Here is a 9,858-nt window from a genome sequence, read left to right as displayed (position 1 = left end):
CCGGACGACGTTGGACCAATTGTGCGCTGCACTATGGGACTCCCGATCACGGGTCTGTAGTGACGATGCGATGCAGTGCCTTAGACTGCCGCGCCACTCAGGATCACCTGAGTGGACACATCAATTCTGGCCTATTAACAATCGACAAATGTCATTACACTTTCTGGTGTTTTGTGTAACAGATGTCTCTTTGTATTCACCACTGTTTGGAGGCTGGATGAACTTGTGCATTTAGCCTAGTAAGTGATTGTTTGACAATTCAATTTAAGGGGCTTTATTGGCATGGGAAATATATGTTTATATGAAAATCAGATGAGAACATCATGACTGGTTGATTTATGCCACAATAAAAGGTAAAATATTTGAGCAGTTACATGACAAATCTTTATGACTAGGCCCACAGAGATGCTATTGAAATAATATGGATCATATAATTATATGTTTAGGCCCGTAAACATTTTTGATATATGTTTGATATATAGCAGGTATATAGGAGGTCCCGTACCAGGAAGAAATGAATTCTACTTTCACCCCTGAAAATCAGGGATCGTCTAGTCAGTGTGTGTGTGCGCGTGCCTGTTCATTCGTGAGTGTGTTCGGTGTGTGTCAGTGTTTGGTTCTGACAGTAGCGAAGACATCCTATAACACCTATTCCCCCAGTCCAGAGGGTGATGTAGTCCTATGAGAGGTGTCAAGGTGTTGATGTCCAATCAAAAGGCTAGGAGGTCACTGCTGTCCTTCTCTCCTTGTTTTGGAGAACAATGTTGTTGATGAATTCATAACAAAAACAACATTTGTCGATACATGTGAACATAAGCACGCATTTAAAGTTAAACCGGGCTGCATTCAGCAAATTTTTACGTTCTGGAACGTAAAATTGAACGGAAATGGAAGCTGTACTGAAAGACCGGTTGAAAAATGGGGAGGGGTTGGGTTATGGCTTGGGGAACAATGTCAGCATGGTCACCGCCTTTTAAATTCGTCATTCACTGTGTCAAGCCACACCTCGCCACAACCACCAAATGGGAGCAAAGTAAACGTACATCAAAGTCTATTCAATAAAGTTTGGGGGGAAAGTGTTATTCAGTACAACCGTTCCGCAATGTAGCAATCATTCAAGCGAACTGAACGCACCTCATGTTCTTACGCACAAAAATGAGTCAGGCAATTAAAATGGTTGATTTACTAGGATGTGACCAAACGCTAAATTCTATCTCGTCCCATCAGATAACGTGGTACAAGTAGCACCAGGCGGCACTGATTACATGATCCTGGCACAACTTCTTCTCCCACCTATCAAATATATAATTTCTGTTTCACACACATCCATGTGCTTTTATGGGAAAAATATAAATTTGGTCCTTCCAAGAAAGTTTATCGTACATTGTGATTTTTTTTAACGAAAATCCTAGGAGTCATATAGGTTATCAGCGCCACCTTAATTGTTTTATTTAACTATTGACTGTTTCTAGGTGGCACCCACTGCTAAAGCGGTCACTCATAATTGATAGTGCGTTTTAACCGTGGGTTCGAGCCCACTTCGCATCAAGCTTTTTTTCTCAGGAAATAACTGTTCAAAGTCGGTCCTTCGATGCTCGATTAAAATTATTATAATTATGCATAAACTATAAAACATTGTAGGCCTACATGTATATACTAATGACAAAGAGTCTTCCTACATTGACTGCCGACTCAAACTGCAATACTGCCATCTGTATGATGATACTGAGAGTGCAAATTATTTCTACTGTATACTTTGGGTCCTCCTCCAGTGAATAACACATACTGTATGTGACTAATCAGATGATTATGAAAATGCATAAAATGTGGGCTTACATTTAGGTGTACAGGTCCATGTAATATAGCCTGCAATATGATTATTAGGCGAAAGTAGTGTGTTTGAGTGCAAGGCAGAAATGCCTTTTTATAAATTTTCAAGCTGTTGGCTACGTCCCTTTTCAACACACTTACCCAATAGACTACATGTACATCCACATTTCAAAGGGGGAGGACTCATGTGAGATTCAACCCCTTCAAATCAAATCAAAATGTATTTGTCACATGCGCAGAACACAACACCACACTGCCAGGCCGTACGCACTACCCTCTGTAGCGCCTTATGGTCAGATGCCGAGCAGTTGCCATACAAGGCTGCGATGGAACCGGTCAGGATGCTCTCGATGGTGCAGCTGTAGAACTTTTTGAGGTTCTGGGGACCCATGCTTAATCTTTTCAGCCTCCTGAAGGGGAAGGTGTTGTCGTGTCCTCTTCACGTCTGTCTTGGTGTGTTTGGACCATGATAGTTCGTTGCTGACACCAAGAAACTTGAAACCCTCGACCCGCTCCACTACAACCCCGTCGATGTTAATGGGGGCCTGTTCGGTTCGCCTTTTCCTGTAGTCCATGATCAGCTCCTTTGTCTTGCTCAAATTGAAGGAGAGATTGTTTTCCTGGCACCCCACTGCCAGGTCTCTGACCTCAGGTCTACCAATCAAATTCAATCAAACGTATTTATAAAGCCATTCTTACTTCAGCTGATGTCACAAAGTGCTGTACAGAAACCCAGCCTAAAGCCCAAACAGCAAGCAATGCAGGTGTAGAAGCACTGTTGTGTCGTCAGCAAACTTAATGATGGTGTTGGAGTCGTGTTTGGCCACGCAGTCGTGGGTGAACAGGGAGTACAGGAGAGGACTAAGCACACACCCCTGAGGGGACCCAATGTTGAGGATCAGCGTGGCAGACGTGTTGTTGCCTACCCTTACCACCTGGGGGCGGCCCGTCAGAAAGTCCAGGATACAGTTGCAGAGGGAGGAGTTTAGTCCCAGGGTCCTTAGCTTAGTGATGAGCTTTGTGGGAACTATGGTGTTGAACGCTGAGCTGTAGTCAATGAACAGCATTCTCACATAGGGCTTCTTTTTGTCCAGGTGGGAAAGGGCAGTGTGGAGTGCGATTGAGATTGCGTCATCTGTGGATTTGTTTGAGCGGTATGCGAATTGGAGTGAGTCTAGGGTATCCGGGAGGACACTGTTGATGTGAGCCATGCCCAGCCTTTCAAAGCACTTCATGGCAACCGACATGAGTGCTACGGGGCGGTAATCATTTAGGCAGGTTACCTTCACTTCCTTGGGCACACGGACTATGGTGATCTGCTTGGAACATGTAGGTATTACAGACTCGGACGGAGAGAGGTGGAAAATGTCAGTGAAGACACTTGCCAGTTGGTCCACGCATGCTTTGAGTGCACGTCCTGGTAATCCGTCTGGCCCCTCGGCTTTGTGAATGTTGACCTGTTTAAAATGTCTTGCTCACATCGGCTACCGAGAGCGTTATCACACAGTCGTCCAGAACAGCTGGTGCTCTCATGCTTGCTTCAGTGTTGCTTGCCTCGAAGCGAGCGTAAAAGGCATTTAGCTCATCTAGTAGGCTCGCGTCACTGGGCAGCTTGTGTCTGGGTTTCCCTTTGTAGTCCGTAGTAGTTTTCAAGCCCTGCCACATCCGACGAGCGTCTGAGCCGGTGTAGTAGGATTCAATCTTAATCCTGTATTGACGCTTGGCTTGTTTGATGGTTCGTCTGAGGGCATAGCAGAATTTCTTATAAGCGCCCGGATTAGTGTCCCGCTCCTTGAAAGCGGCAGCTCCAGCCTTTAGCTCGTTGCGATGTTGCCTGTAATCCATGGCTTCTGGTTGGAATATGTACGTACGGTCACTGTGGGGACGATGTCGTCGATTAATTTATGATGAAGCTGCTGACTGAGGTGGTGTATTCCTCAATGCCATTGGATGAATCCTGAAACATGTTCCAGTCTATGCTAGCAAAACAGTCCTGTGGCGTAGCATCCGTGTCATTTGACCACTTCCCTATTGACCGAGTCACTGGTACTTCCTGCTTTAGTTTTTGCTTGTAAGCAGGAATCAGGAGGATAGAATTATGGTCAGAATTATGCCACAATTTGCGTTAATTACACGGACTGGGCAAAACACAAAGAGCAATTTGAGCAGTCAGTCAAATCAATCAGTCAAATGTATTTATAAAGTCGATGTAACAAAGTTCTGTACAGAAACCCGGCCTAAAACGCCAAACAGCAAGCAATGCAGATGTGATAGCCAAGTTGGTTTGCTCATCAGAGCATAATGTTGGACTGATGTTAAGGACGATTCCATGAACAAGTGTTGGAACACATCCTACAACGTCTCCAATTTGAATTGGTTGCAGAAGTTGTGCCAGGATGTAATCCCTGCCACTTGGTGTGGTTAGCAAAGGGCTAACGTGTGCCATGTTATTTTATGGGACCAGATTTAATTTAGTTTTCTGTCACATGCAAGTAAATCGACAATTACCTTTAAATGCTTGCTTATGTTCACAATATTGTGGTCCCCATGCCATTAGGATGTGTGTGTGTGTGTACATGTGTTTGTTCTTGCATATGGCCACTAGAGGGGAGAATACAGCTTTTAAAAAATGTCCAAACCTCCCAGTCGGGTGTGTGAGTCTGTGTCTCTGTGTGTGTGTGTGTGTGTGTGTGTGTGTGTGTGTGTGTGTGTGTGTGTGTGTGTGTGTGTGTGTGTGTGTGTGTGTGTGTGTGTCTGTGTCTGTGTCTCTGTGTGTGTGTGTGTGTGTGTGTGTGTGTGTGTGTGTGTGTGTGTGTGTGTGTGTGTGTGTGTGTGTGTGTGTGTTTATAGAAGAACCCATCACATGTTTGGACCTCAGGAAGAGTATCTGCTGCCTTGACAGAGGATCCTAATAAATGTACTAAAAGTGCTAGACAGAGCAGGTAACAGTAGGTAGACAGAGCAGGTAACAGTAGGGCTAGACAGAGCAGGTAACATTGGGTAGACAGAGCAGGTAACAGTAGTGTTAGACAGAGCAGGAAACAGTGGGTAGACAGAGCAGGTAACAGTAGTGCTAGACAGAGCAGGTAACAGTAGTGTTAGACAGAGCAGGTAACAGTAGTGCTAGACAGAGCAGGTAACAATAGGTAGACAGAGCAGGTAACAGTAGTGTTAGACAGAGCAGGTAACAGTAGTGTTAGACAGAGCAGGTAACAGTAGGTAGACAGAGCAGGTAACAGTAGTGTTAGACAGAGCAGGTAACAGTAGGTCGACAGAGCAGGTAACAGTAGTGTTAGACAGAGCAGGTAACAATAGAGCTAGACAGAGCAGGTAACAATAGAGCTAGACAGAGCAGGTAAGAGTGGGTAGACAGAGCAGGTGATAGTAGTGCTAGACAGAGCAGGTAACAGTAGTGTTAGACAGAGCAGGTAACAGTAGAGTTAGACAGAGCAGGTAACAGTAGTGCTAGACAGAGCAGGTAACAATAGAGCTAGACAGAGCAGGTAACAGTGGGTAGACAGAGCAGGTGATAGTAGTGCTAGACAGAGCAGGTAACAGTAGGTAGACAGAGCAGGTAACAGTAGGTAGACAGAGAAGGTAACAGTAGTGCTAGACAGAGCAGGTAACAGTAGTGCTAGACAGAGCAGGTAAAAGTGGGTAGACAGAGCAGGTAACATTAGTGCTAGACAGAGCAGGTAACAGTGGTGCTAGACAGAGCAGGTGACAGTAGTGCTAGACAGAGCAGGTAACAGTGGTGCTAGACAGAGCAGGTAAAAGTGGGTAGACAGAGCAGGTAACAGTGGTGCTAGACAGAGCAGGTAACAATGGTGCTAGACAGAACACGTAACAATGGTGCTAGACAGAGCAGGTAAAAGTAGTGCTAGACAGAGCAGGTAACAGTAGTGCTAGACAGAACAGGTAACAGTGGGTAGACAGAGCAGGTAACAGTGGTGCTAGACAGAGGAGGTAACAATAGTTCTAGACAGAGCAGGTAACAATAGTTCTAGACAGAACAGGTAACAGTAGTGCTAGACAGATCAGGTAACAATAGTTCTAGACAGAACAGGTAACAGTAGTGCTAGACAGAGCAGGTAACAGTGGTGCTAGACAGAAGAGGTAACAGTGGGTACGCAGAGCAGGTAACAGTAGTGCTAGACAGAGCAGGTAACAGTGGTGCTAGACAGAAGAGGTAACAGTGGGTAGACAGAGCAGGTAACAGTGGTGCTAGACAGAGCAGGTAACAATAGTTCTAGACAGAACAGGTAACAGTGGTTCTAGACAGAGCAGGTAACAGTGGTGCTAGACAGAAGAGGTAACAGTGGGTACGCAGAGCAGGTAACAGTGGTGCTAGACAGAACAGGTAACAGTGGTGCTAGACAGAGCAGGTAACAATAGTTCTAGACAGAACAGGTAACAGTAGTGCTAGACAGAGCAGGTAACAATAGTTCTAGACAGAACAGGTAACAGTGGTGCTAGACAGAACAGGTAACAGTAGTGCTAGACAGAGCAGGTAACAGTGGTTCTAGACAGAACAGGTAACAGTGGTTCTAGACAGAGGAGGTAACAATAGTTCTAGACAGAGCAGGTAACAATAGTTCTAGACAGAGCAGGTAACAGTGGTGCTAGACAGAAGAGGTAACATTGGGAGACAGAGCAGGTAACAGTGGTTCTAGACAGAGCAGGTAACAGTAGGGCTAGACAGAGCAGGTAACAGTGGGTAGACAGAGGAGGTAACAGTGGTGCTAGACAGAGCAGGTAACAGTAGTTCTAGACAGAGCAGGTAACAGTAGTTCTAGACAGAGCAGGTAACAGTAGTTCTAGACAGAGCAGGTAACAGTAGTGCTAGACAGAGCATATAGCCATGAGTAGAAAGAGCAGGTAACAGTGGTGCTAGACAGAGCAGGTAACAGTAGTTCTAGACAGAACATGTAACAATGGGTAGACGGAGGTAACAGTGGTGCTAGACAGAACAGGTAACAGTAGTGCTAGACAGAACAGGTAACAGTAGGTAGACAGAGGAGGTAACAGTGGTGCTAGACAGAACAGGTAACAGTAGTGCTAGACAGAGCAGGTAACAGTGGTTCTAGACAGAACAGGTAACAGTGGTTCTAGACAGAGCAGGTAACAATAGTTCTAGACAGATGAGGTAACATTGGGAGACAGAGCAGGTAACAGTGGTTCTAGACAGAGGAGGTAACAGTGGTTCTAGACAGAGCAGGTAACAGTAGGGCTAGACAGAGCAGGTAACAGTGGGTAGACAGAGGAGGTAACAGTGGTTCTAGACAGAGCAGGTAACAGTAGGGCTAGACAGAGCAGGTAACAGTGGGTAGACAGAGGAGGTAACAGTGGTTCTAGACAGAGCAGGTAACAGTAGTTCTAGACAGAACATGTAACAATGGGTAGACGGAGGTAACAGTGGTGCTAGACAGAAGAGGTAACAGTGGTGCTAGACAGAAGAGGTAACAGTGGTGCTAGACAGAAGAGGTAACAGTGGTGCTAGACAGAGGAGGTAACAGTGGTGCTAGACAGAGGAGGTAACAGTGGTGCTAGACAGAAGAGGTAACAGTGGTGCTATACAGAGCAGGTTACAGTGGTGCTAGAAAGAGCAGGTAACAGTAGTGGTAGACAGAGCAGCTAACAGTTGTGCTAGACAGATCAGGTAACAGTAGTGGTAGACAGAGCAGGTAACAATGATGCTAGACAGAACATGTATCAGTGGTGCTAGACAGAACATGTAACAATGGGTAGACGGAGGTAACAGTGGTGCTAGACAGAGCAGGTAACAGTGGTGCTAGACAGAGCAGGTAACAGTAGTGGTAGACAGAGCAGCTTACAGTTGTGCTAGACAGATCAGGTAACAGTGGTGCTAGACAGAGCATGTAACAGTGGTGCTAGACAGAGCATGTAACAGTGGTGCTAGACAGAGCAGGTAACAGTAGTGGTAGACAGAGCAGCTAACAGTTGTGCTAGACAGAGCAGGTAACAGTGGTGCTAGACAGAGCATGTAACAGTGGTGCTAGACAGAGCATGTAACAGTGGTGCTAGACAGAGCAGGTAACAGTAGGTAGACAGAGCAGGTAACAGTGGTGCTAGACAGAGCAGGTAACAGTAGGTAGACAGAAGAGGTAACAGTGGTGCTAGACAGAGCAGGTAACAGTGGTGCTAGACAGAAGAGGTAACAGTGGTTCTAGACAGAGCAGGTAACAGTGGTGCTAGACAGAGCAGGTAACAGTAGGTAGACAGAGGAGGTAACAGTGGTTCTAGACAGAGCAGGTAACAGTGGTTCTAGACAGAAGAGGTAACAGTGGTGCTAGACAGAGCAGGTAACAGTAGGGCTAGACAGAGCAGGTAACAGTAGGTAGACAGAGGAGGTAACAGTGGTTCTAGACAGAGCAGGTAACAGTGGTTCTAGACAGAAGAGGTAACAGTGGTGCTAGACAGAACAGGTAACAGTGGTTCTAGACAGAGCAGGTAACAGTGGTGCTAGACAGAGCCAGTAACAGTGGTTCTAGACAGAGGAGGTAACAGTGGTTCTAGACAGAGGAGGTAACAGTGGTTCTAGACAGAGCAGGTAACAATAGTTCTAGACAGAGGAGGTAACAGTGGTTCTAGACAGAGGAGGTAACAGTGGTTCTAGACAGAGGAGGTAACAATAGTTCTAGACAGAGCAGGTAACAGTAGTGCTAGACAGAGCCAGTAACAGTGGTTCTAGACAGAGCAGGTAACAATAGTTCTAGACAGAGCAGGTAACAATAGTTCTAGACAGAGCAGGTAACAATAGTTCTAGACAGAGCAGGTAACAGTAGTCCTAGACAGAACAGGTAACAGTAGGTAGACAGAGCAGGTAACAATAGTTCTAGACAGAGCAGGTAACAGTGGTGCTAGACAGAAGAGGTAACAGTGGTGCTAGACAGAGGAGGTAACAGTGGTGCTAGACAGAGGAGGTAACAGTGGTGCTAGACAGAGGAGGTAACAGTGGTGCTAGACAGAAGAGGTAACAGTGGTGCTAGACAGAGCAGGTAACAATAGTTCTAGACAGAGCAGGTAACAGTAGTCCTAGACAGAACAGGTAACAGTAGGTAGACTGAGCAGGTAACAATAGTTCTAGACAGAGCAGGTAACAGTGGGTATGCAGAGCAGGTAACAGTGGTGCTAGACAGAGCCAGTAACAGTGTTTCTAGACAGAGCAGGTAACAGTAGGTAGACAGAGCAGGTAACAGTGGTGGTAGACAGAACAGGTAACAGTAGGTAGACAGAAGAGGTAACAGTGGTGCTAGACAGAGCAGGTAACAGTGGTGCTAGACAGAAGAGGTAACAGTGGTTCTAGACAGAGCAGGTAACAGTGGTGCTAGACAGAGCCAGTAACAGTGGTTCTAGACAGAAGAGGTAACAGTGGTGCTAGACAGAGCAGGTAACAGTAGGGCTAGACAGAGCAGGTAACAGTAGGTAGACAGAGGAGGTAACAGTGGTGCTAGACAGAACAGGTAACAGTGGTTCTAGACAGAGCAGGTAACAGTGGTGCTAGACAGAGCCAGTAACAGTGGTTCTAGACAGAGGAGGTAACAGTGGTTCTAGACAGAGGAGGTAACAGTGGTTCTAGACAGAGCAGGTAACAATAGTTCTAGACAGAGGAGGTAACAGTGGTTCTAGTCAGAGGAGGTAACAGTGGTTCTAGACAGAGGAGGTAACAATAGTTCTAGACAGAGCAGGTAACAGTAGTGCTAGACAGAGCCAGTAACAGTGGTTCTAGACAGAGCAGGTAACAATAGTTCTAGACAGAGCAGGTAACAATAGTTCTAGACAGAGCAGGTAACAATAGTTCTAGACAGAGCAGGTAACAGTAGTCCTAGACAGAACAGGTAACAGTAGGTAGACAGAGCAGGTAACAATAGTTCTAGACAGAGCAGGTAACAGTGGTGCTAGACAGAAGAGGTAACAGTGGTGCTAGACAGAGGAGGTAACAGTGGTGCTAGACAGAGGAGGTAACAGTGGTGCTAGACAGAGGAGGTAACAGTGGTGCTAGACAGA

This window comes from Salvelinus fontinalis, chromosome 25, assembly GCF_029448725.1.
Source record: "Salvelinus fontinalis isolate EN_2023a chromosome 25, ASM2944872v1, whole genome shotgun sequence".
Taxonomy (NCBI): domain Eukaryota; kingdom Metazoa; phylum Chordata; class Actinopteri; order Salmoniformes; family Salmonidae; genus Salvelinus; species Salvelinus fontinalis.
This window is presented reverse-complemented; position numbering follows the sequence as displayed.